The sequence below is a fragment of the Anopheles merus genome, unplaced genomic scaffold (genome assembly GCF_017562075.2).
Source record: "Anopheles merus strain MAF unplaced genomic scaffold, AmerM5.1 LNR4000443, whole genome shotgun sequence".
NCBI lineage: Eukaryota > Metazoa > Arthropoda > Insecta > Diptera > Culicidae > Anopheles > Anopheles merus.
The window spans coordinates 16,206-25,809 of NW_024428023.1; the positions used below are offsets into that span (position 1 = coordinate 16,206).

At 46.9% G+C, this 9,604-nt stretch overlaps 1 long non-coding RNA gene across 1 annotated transcript; it reads left to right on the forward strand.

The window, feature by feature from the left end:
• The first annotated feature begins 503 nt into the window (after positions 1-503).
• Positions 504-1,359, forward strand: LOC121602413. Its single transcript, XR_006006383.1, has 3 exons — positions 504-632; positions 698-800; positions 887-1,359. It is a non-coding gene; the product is annotated as an uncharacterized LOC121602413 (long non-coding RNA).
• Positions 1,360-9,604: the final 8,245 nt, after the last annotated feature.

Here is a 9,604-nt window from a genome sequence, read left to right on the forward strand (position 1 = left end):
TGGACACAATGTTTAAACTTTACAAACATATATTACAAAACTGCTTAAAGCTAACACGCTAAAAAGAACTGTCCGCGGCACGTCTGTGTTCTCTCGCTGCTGAACCCCGAAGAAGGCACGATCGGCTTTCGCGCACGATCGCAACCTTCCGATCGCTGACACCGAAACGTCTGACAGTTGTCGCACGGTCACGACAACCCAGACCCAAGTAGCAGAGCCAAAGTTGTTCAGAGATTTTTCTGTGTGCCAAAGCGAGATGCCCTGTCTTTTCTCTCTCTAGATTTTGGACAGCAAACCGCCGCGCGTGTAGAGGTGTGTGCGTGTGACGAAAAACGATGGACGAAAAACGCGAGGAGCGGGGTCTGAAGTCTTTCGTTGGTCACACATACATGCATTTACCAGCGGATTGCGCTACACCGTACCTACCCATCTTTTTCGATCTACCATGATTTTTTCTGCTATCGCACTCATCCGGGTGTTAGGCATTCTCAGTCTGTCCAGAACTTTCGTTGTGGAAGGATGTGCGGGAGTGATGTGCGATTTCTTGTGTCCCCTACTTTCCTTGTTTACGTTTTGCGCAGTGTTGCTTCTTATTCCATTGTGGAATGATTTATCCTAGCTAACTTGTTGAGGTAAGTTTCTAGTTCTCATATGTGCTTCAATGTACTAATTCAACTAATGCTTATCGGCTTCAAAGTTACAGGTGCATGCGCCATTCATCAACGCCTACCTGTTGGCATCATGAACAATCTTCAAAGTTTTGACGGAAAGAAATTGTTTTCCAGTTTTAAAATATTGAGGTAAGTGCTACTCTCATCATATACGAAAAACTATCCAAAGTAATACGTACTACATACATTAATTATTGGTTCATTTTTATTGACAGCGTTCAGCACAACTCAGCCACAAAACAACGCACTGGATTACGCTAAGAACCTGTCAAAACGCGCGCAGCCCCCGGGCGCGGTAGGAGAAAGGAAGAACGAGAGGAGGAAATACTAAAGCCAGCGCGCAGCTCTGATGGTACCCCGGACGCGGTAAGGAGAAAAAAGACCGAGAGGAGGAAGAACGGTAAATTTGGAAGAGGGAGACCGTTCTGCCGTCTACACAGTGTGAGTATGCCAAAGCACGTGTTGGAACGGAGAGAAAATGTGTGGAATAAACTGCATGCGAATGTGTGCATACACCAAATGTAAACATGTGTGCCTCATCATTTCTATAAGCAATCCGAAAAGAGGGTGGAGCAAACGCATTGGTATGCGTGAGGTGCAGAAAAAATCAGAGCGTGATAGTATGTGTGAACGCGATCGTTCGGGTGGAAGGTGTCTATGTGTGCGTGAAACCACATTTCCACTTCTACTGCAAGTGGGTACGTAAGTGGGTACATATGAGTACAGGACGATCCCATACAAAACTTCGGCTTTTTGCGGACTGGGGAGTACCAATGTCGTGCGGCGCTGCTAGCGCCCGCAACAGATTACTGCGCTGTGCAAACGGAAATGGCGGCGTGGTGGAAATAACACTGCAAAATGTGTTATACGTTCCGTCGTTAAAAACGGGACTCATTTCAGTAGACAAAATTACCGCCAACGGATTTTCAGCGGTGTTTAAAGCAGATAGTTGCGATGTTCGCAATGCGGATGGAAAATTGATGACCGTGGGGACGCGTTCCGGTTGTTTATACCAGCTACAATTAGCTGAAGCATCGAGCATGGTTAAGGAAAAGAAACATAACAGCAATTGCTTGCATTCGTGGCATCGGCGACTTGGACATCGAGACCCAAATATGATCCTAAAGATGGTAAACGAGGATTTGGGCACAGGAATGAAGTTCGTCGACTGCGGTATTCACCAATCCTGCGAAACGTGTATGGAGGGTAAGTCAACCCTTTTCCTACACCAACTGAGAAGAGATCGACGAAGATTTTGGACCTGGTTTACACTGATTTATGCGGTCCAATGCGTACGGCTACACCCGGGGGAAAGAGATACCTGATGACGATGATAGACGACTTCAGCCGGTATACCTTCGTGTATTTGTTAGAGAGGAAATCTGAAGCAGCTGAAAAGATAAAGGAGTATGTTCGTTACGTGGAGAATCTCTTTGCACGCAAGCCTCGAAAAATAAGATCTGATGGTGGTGGTCAGTACGTTAATGAATACCTACGTATTTTCTTTGGAGAAGAAGGCATTAAGGCACATTACACGACAGCCTACTCACCACAACAAAATGGCGTAGCAGAGAGGAAAAATCGATCTATAGAGGAGATGACACCAACGATGCTCCTGGAAGCCGGATTGGATAAGCGATACTGGGGTGAGGCAGCTCTAACGGCTGTATACCTGCAAAACAGATTACCATCACAATCTGTAAGTACTACTTCCTATGAGCTGTGGTTTGGTCGGAAGCCGGAAATAGGTCACCTTACAGTGTATGGTTGTCCAGCATACGTACACATTCCTAACGTCAATAGAGGAAAGTTTGACAGTAAGGCTTGAAAACTAATTTTCAAAGGGTACTCGCCAGATCATAAAGGTTACCGTTTCGCTATCACTGAGACCAACAAGATCACGATTAGCCGGGACGTAATATTTTTGGAAGATAGTATGATGTCTACCCATTGTAATAGTCCCGTAAAGAAGCAGAGTAAAGTAACAGAACTGTCGCAAGAACAGGAATGGAATGATGATTCCAAAGAAAACGATGTAGAATATTTCATGTCGAGTCCATCAAAGGGTAACAATACGGAAGATAGTCCACTCGTATTTGCTGATGACAAAAGCGAAAATGTCGAGTTTTTCGATGTCGATAATAACGAGGTTCCACTCGTATTTTCACATGAAGACAGAGATGATCAGATGCTGGAAGCTACAGATACAGTTAAACGGACTGGTAGAGTGAATCGTGGTAAACCTCCTAGTAGGTTGGACGACTACGTAGTGGGGGTTGTGATCGAAAGGGCAGGAGAGCCTTCTAGCTACAAGGAAGCGATTTCGAGCGTAGATCGAACATCTTGGAAGCAAGCGATGGAGAGTGAGATGCAGTCTCACATGCAAAACCAGAGTTGGGAATAGGTTCCACTTCCGGAGGGAAAACGTGCATTTGGTAGCAAGTGGGTCTTCAAACAAAAGCGGAAAGAGTCAGACGAGATCGTTAGATATAAAGCACGGATCGTAGCACAAGGCTATAATCAACGATACGGTGAAGACTACGACGAGGTTTATGCTTCGGTCACAAAATACAGTACTCTTCGAACACTGTTGGCCCTGGCGGGAAAGAAGAATTTATTTCTTCAACACTTCGACGTACGTACTGCCTATCTCTACGGTGATATCGATGAGGAGATCTACATGCGTCAGCCACAAGGGTACGAGGTTCCAGGAAAGGAGGAGTTGGTGTGTCGCCTGCGGAAGAGCATTTACGGACTGAAACAATCGACTCGGTGTTGGAACGAGAAGCTGTCGAAGGTGCTTGGAAAGCTGGGGTTCATAGCGAGTTCGGCCGATCCATGCTTGTATACGGCGAACAGGAGTGGTGAGACGGTGTATCTCATCGTCTACGTCGATGACATTCTCGTGGGTTGTAAGAGCGAGAAAATCATAGCTGGCGTTTATTAACATTTACGAAGGCATTTCGAGATAGCTAATCTTTTGTCATGTAAAATTCGTTTTAGGATTGGAAATTCGAAAAGAAGATGGTGTATACAGCATCGGGCTAAACAACTACATTAACAAGCTAGTTAACACCGTGGGGCTTGTTGAGGCGAAGACATCAAAGACACCAATGGACCAGGGTTTCCTGAAGGACACAGCTGACACCAAGCTGTTGGAAGACAACACCAAGTATTGATCCGTTGTTGGAGCAATACTCTACATAGCTGTTTGTGCGCGACCCGACATAATGGCAACGGCTACTGTACTAGGTAGAAAGGTTAGTGCCCCAACGGAAAAGGACTGGACGGCAGCCAAGCGTGCGGTAAGGTATCTCAAGGATACTAAAGATTGGAAGCTGAAGATGGGTGGAGAGCATGGTGTAACCGACTGCGGTGACTTGATCGCGTTTTCCGATGCGGTTTGGGCAGGCGACTCTTCATCACGGAAATCAACAATCGGTTACGTGGTGTACTTCTCAGGAGGAGCAGTGTCCTGGGCTAGCCGTAAGCAGAGCAACGTTACGTTTCTACGATGGAGGCTGAGTACGTTGCGTTGGACGAGACCTGCCAGGAGGTACTGTGGTTGCGTAGACTCCTTAGCGATTTGGGGGAAGTTCAGCATAGCGCAACAATAGTGAATGGAGACAATCAGGCTTGTCTTTCATTTGCTCAGTCGGAGAAATCCAGCAAGCGTTCCAAACATATCGAGACAAAACGTCATTTCATACGGGATCTTTGCCAGCGAGGCGATATTAAGTTGAGATACAGCATGACAGCATTAATTGGCTTTCATTCAAAGTGAGAGTCCCGGCTATCCTTCGAGATGCGGCACTCACACCATCCACTTGGCCCGTCGGTATCGGTGTACGTGAGTTTTTTCCATCCCGTCAACACGACCACCAAACCTCATCTCCTATAGCCACCCGAAACCGCTTTACAACACGCACACCAGCTACTAGTACTGATCACCGCTACACCACACGCACACCAACAACGACTCACCGTTTAGCAGCACGCACGTCTACTCCACCTGGTCCTGAAACAACATCATCACAACAGTGTCACCCCCCGGTGAATGATACCTTGGAAGCACCCAACTCAACACTTGTTTCTGGACCGCCGCAAAACCACCGCGCTTCATCTCCGCACCTGCACCAGTCTACAATCGATCGCTTTTTTCTCAACTAGACGAAGTTCCGCTCATTGCACGCAACAAACACGCCAAGCCTCATACTCTGACAACGCAGCTCAATTGACTTACCGTATACCCGCTTTATCCAACCACCACAATGACAACGCTACCGCTGAGTATTTAAGCTGCTATTATCAAAATGTTAGAGGTTTGCGTACTAAAACAAAAGAATTTCACCTAGCTGTATCGGAGGCTGACTTCGACCTCATCGCCCTCACGGAAACTTGGCTTGTTGACAACATTCCATCTGCTCTTCTCTTCAACAACAACTTTTTTGTTTACCGCTGTGATCGCTCTCTCAGCGGCTCTAGCTCTCGCGGTGGTGGTGTTTTGCTAGCCGTTTCTAACGCATACGAGTCGATAGAATTACCTTCCCGTGATCGTTCTCTCGAGTATATTTTTGTGCGCGTCACCTGCAATAACGCACATCTGTACGTCATGGTAGTATACATTCCACCGCAGCTTAGCTCCGATATATCGACTCTTCGCTCTCTACATGATTGTATCAGCGGCTTCACTCTCACACTGAAGCCTTCGGATCTGATGTTTGTTATTGGCGATTTCAATCAGCCTAGCATAAGCTGGTCCACGGCTGATCCTTCGTCCTCGCCAGCATACTCATCAATCACGCACTATGAACCAACTGCGCGCACGCTGGCCAACAACACCTTTGTGGATGGATTTAAATTTAACGGATTAGTGCAACTTAATCACATCAATAATTCGCACGGACGCATGCTTGACCTGCTCTACGCTAACAATGCTGCAGCTAAATTGTGTACGCCTGTCTTTCCAAGTGTTGTTCCGCTTGTACCTCTTGACTCCTACCATCCGGCGTTTGACTTCAATATACGTATTAACTCGTCGACCCGACGCAATTCGACGACTCGACACAACTCGACGACAACCGCATTTTATCGTTATAACTTTGCTAAAGCTGACTACGTGAAACTGAACGACATGATATCAATGTTTAACAATAGCTTTCATTGTTCCAATTTTGTTTCACTTGACGAAGCAGTATGTTCATTCTCGTCCTTCATGCTGCAAGCCTTTGTTGTATGCGTCCCAGTTCAGCGTCCTATCCTAACCCCCCCTGGGCGGACCGCACACTCAAACGACTCAAACGTGTAAAAGGAGCTGCTTATCGTCACTACCAAACGCGCCGCTGCCAAAGATCTCGCTCGGTCTACTTTGACACGCACTATTTATACTGCAGCTATAACAGGTTTCGATGTGGCAGATGTTTGAGTAAAATTCAACGTAACCTCTGCAGGTGGCCTGACTCGTTTTGGCGCTTCTACAACAGCAAAACAAAATCCACGCATACACCGAAATCCATTACGTACAAAGGAGCAACAAGTGCCACCACTAATGAAATGCGCAATCTCTTCGCGGATCGCTTCGCAGATTGCTTTTCACCGGCCATGAATGATACCGATACCATTGATGCTGCTCTCGTCAACACTCCGGCTGGCGCAGTTAACATGAGCACTCCTTTCATCGACAGTGAGATCGTTTTATCAGCCCTAATGCAACTAAAGCCTTCCTTCGCTCATGGACCCGACGGAATTCCTTATACCGTGCTGAAACGCTGTCAAACGACAGTAGCACCTATCCTTGCAAAATTGTTCAATGCATCGCTAGCCAATGGCTACTTTCCCAAAACATGGAAGAAATCTTGGATGGTTCCTTTTTACAAAAAGGGCGACAGGACAGATGCCATCAACTACCGGGGTATTACATCTTTGAGTGCCATTGCCAAGGTTTTCGAACTAGTGATATACAAAAATCTGCTACATGCATGCCGCAGCTACCTAAGCCCATATCAACATGAATTCGTGCCAAAAAAGTCGACTACCACGAACCTAGTTGAATTTGTAGCCTATTGCACTAGTCAAATTGATGCCGGAGCTCAAGTCGATGCAATTTATAGAGATCTGAAAGCAGCATTCGACTCTCTTCCGCACGCAATTCTTCTCGCTGAACTCGATAAGCTAGGAGTTTCCAGCTCGCTCGTACAGTGGCTTAAGTCTTACCTAATTAATCGCACATACATCGTGAAAATTGATAAGCACATGTCCAAAGAAATAGTCAGCAGCTCGGGTGTGCCGCAAGGAAGCAATATTGGCCCGCTTCTCTTCATATTGTTTATCAACGATATTACCCTCGCTTTATCTCCCGACAGTATCAGTCTGTTTGCCGACGACGCAAAAAATTTTGCGCCTATTCACAACACAAGTGATTGTACATTCCTGCAAGTCTGCATCGAAATTTTCTGTTCGTGGTGCAAGCGTAATGGACTGACTATCTGCATCGAGAAATGCTACTGTGTGTCTTTTAGTCGATGCAGGAGCCCAGTGACTGGGACCTACTTCATGGACGGCTCTGCAGTTAATCGACAGAATCATGCCAAAGACCTGGGCGTTCTGCTTGACTCTAGTTTGAACTTTAAACAGCATATCATTGACGTTGTAGCCAGAGGAAATCAATTACTTGGCGTGGTTATCCGGACAACTAATGAATTCCGCAACCCCATGTGCATCAAAGCTGTCTACAGCTGTATCGTTCGTTTGGTTCTGGAATATTCGTGCGTAGTCTGGAGCCCAACTACCGCTTCTTCAATTGCTCGACTTGAGGCGATTCAACGTAAGCTCACGCGATATGCCTTACGCCTACTTCCCTGGCAGGATCGCAACAATCTTCCTCCGTATGCTGCGCGGTGCCGTCTTCTAGGCCTTGAACCTTTTTTGGTTAGAAGACGCAATGCACAGTGCTCTTTCATCGCTGGATTGCTAAATGGCTCTATCGACTCATCGCCTTTGTTGCATCGAGTCGATATCTATGCACCCTCCCGAACACTTAGGTCTAGAGAAACTCTACGGCTCGCTCAACCCCGTTCCAGTGCTGGTCGGTCTAACCCTATGTTCCGCATGTCGACTGTCTTCAACACTGTCTCGGATTGCTTCGACTTCGACATCTCAACTCAGTGCTTCAAGGAACGTCTCCGGCTTTTGCCGTGGCCGCAGTGAATTGCGACGCAAATCTTGTTTTTGCTATGTATTTTTTTATTGGACTGTTACATCTTAATTGGGCCATACGGCCCGTTGAAGATTAAATAAATAATAATAATAATACTGCCCTACTGATAGCATGAATGCGGATGTACTAACTAAGCCATTAGGAACGGTAAAGCACAACATGTTCGCGATTCGTTTAGGATTGATGAGAGGTAATTTGAGGGCTATTAATTGAGGAGGAGTGTTGAAAGTAGGCAATTTCCTACCCCTCAAATATAACGCATATGTGAATTGTCACTTGGGCAGGGAAACATTTCACCAACATTGTAAATATGTGTAAGTGATTCATTCCGCCAATGTGTTTCGTACAATAAACAAACACTTAAATACGACTGCGCAAGTGTCCTGCTATTCTCCCTTCCAACAGTTCTGTCTTCTCATGTAGAGCGTTTACCGTTGTAGATGAGCTTGGCTGTTGCTCAACTATGGAGGTATATGCTTTCAAATTGACGAGTTTTTGGAAGTCATTAACCAAATTTTGCAGTGTAATGGGCGCATCTGCAGTTTCGGCATCAATGCGAGAGAGTAGTCTGGCTCGTATGTCTGCGTAGGTTTGACCTTTCAATCCACAAATAAATACTAAACACTTGAAATCGTCAGCCTTCATGTTGTGGAATTCTGAATCTTCACAAGCCCGGTTCACTTTCGCCGCGTAACTAATAATGTCATCTGCTTCGGTTTTGACGAACTGAGAATAACGGTAATGTCTGCTAAAAAGTGAACTCTGCGAACCGAAAATGTTCGATAATGTTTGCACAGTTTCCTTGAAAGTTAGCTCCTTCGGAAGTTACGGGAGGATGTAATTGGTGTACTGGTTGTGTGCTTGTGCATCCAACTTCCTCAGTAAAAGCCTGACTTTAGCGACATCTTCGAGATCTTTGGCATCCGACTCGAACAAATCTTCATAACGTCGAAACCATCTTTGAAAAGTTCCTCCGTTCTCTGGATCGAAGGTAAACTCGGTCATGTTCATTGCCACGAATCGTTCCGTATTATTTGTACCCATTCATGTTTCTGATAGTGTTGTGGATAGACGTGCCGAGCCCTGGATTCGCCGTAGCAGTTGCGCTGCTGCTGGTCGACATCCAGGAATCGACACTGCGCTCACGCACACTAATACGCCGCACTTAGCGATGCGCGCTAAGTGTGTGCAGAGCGCACCTAACGCAGGAGTGTGTAACAGGCTACCGGTCGAGCAAGGCTCCCGGTAGGGCTCACGGTGCGGCTTGTGCGCGCGGCCCCATACATCATTGTATTGTGTTTTGTATCATTTAATATGTGTAATAAAGGTGTAAATAGTTCAAACATAAAAGTGGCGACGAGGATGGGATCCTCTTGCGCAAGGAGGATCCTACAGAACCCGCGGCAGCCATCGCGTTTCGTCTGGCCTTTCTGCAGCGTCAGTGCAGCGGCCATCGCGATGGCACGGTTCCCTGTGCCTTTGGATACCGCGGAACATCGGGCCGCCGCCACCGCAGACACCGTGGCCCCGGCTGCTGTCCCATCACTGGCGACCACTGCAATGGGCAGCCGGCTACACACCACCCACTGCAGCCGCATATCAAGGGCGACGGCACATTCCGCCCCGGCTCGAGCCCTGCAGCACGTCATCGGCGAAGCAGCTATCCCGCCGCAGCTCGAGCCCAGCAACACCAACAGCAACGCGCAAGTTGCTTCGG